Source organism: Tenrec ecaudatus, chromosome 17 (assembly GCF_050624435.1).
Source record: "Tenrec ecaudatus isolate mTenEca1 chromosome 17, mTenEca1.hap1, whole genome shotgun sequence".
NCBI classification, from domain to species: domain Eukaryota; kingdom Metazoa; phylum Chordata; class Mammalia; order Afrosoricida; family Tenrecidae; genus Tenrec; species Tenrec ecaudatus.
In genome coordinates this window covers 66,822,978-66,823,861 of record NC_134546.1, presented here as the reverse complement: position 1 = coordinate 66,823,861, position 884 = coordinate 66,822,978, and positions in this window count along the sequence as shown.

Below are 884 nucleotides of genomic sequence, written 5' to 3'. Positions count from 1 at the left end.
GAACCCTGAGCCTAGGGCTCCCCAGGGCGGGGGCTCCCGACGCCTCGGGCTCCCCCCCTCCCAGGGGTGAACCCTGAGCCTAGGGCTCCCCAGGGCGGGGGCTCCTGATGCCTCGGGCTCCCCCCCTCCCAGGGGGGAACCCTAAGCCTAGGGCTCCCCAGGGCGGGGCCTCCCGACCCTCGGGCTCCCCCCCTCCCAGGGGGGAACCCTAAGCCTAGGGCTCCCCAGGGCGGGGGCTCCCGACGCCTCGGGCTCCCCCCCTCCCAGGGGGGAACCCTAAGCCTAGGGCTCCCCAGGGCGGGGGCTCCCGACGCCTCGGGCTCCCCCCCTCCCAGGGGGGAACCCTAAGCCTAGGGCTCCCCTCCCGGGGGCTCCCTACGCCTCGGGCTCCCCCCTCCCAGGGGGGAACCCTAAGCCTAGGGCTGCCCAGGGCTGGGGCTCCCTACGCCTCGGGCTCCCCCCTCCCAGGGGGGAACCCTAAGCCTAGGGCTGCCCAGGGCTGGGGCTCCCTACGCCTCGGGCTCCCCCCTCCCATGGGGGAACCCTAAGCCTAGGGCTCCCCTCGCGGGGGCTCCCTATGCCCCGGCTCCCGCCTCCCAGGGGGGAACCCTAAGCCTAGGGCTCCCCTCTCGGGGGCTCCCCACGCCCCGGGCTCCCCCCTCCCAGGGGGGAACCCTAAGCCTAGGGATCCCCAGGGCTGGGGCTCCCCACGCCCCGGGCTCCCCCCTCCCAGGGGTGAACCCTAAGCCTAGGGCTCCCCAGGGCTGGGGCTCCCCACGCCCCGGGCTCCCCCCTCCCAGGGGGGAACCCTAAGCCTAGGGCTCCCCAGGGCTGGGGCTCCCCACGCCCCGGGCTCCCCCCTCCCAGGGGGGAACCCTAAGCCT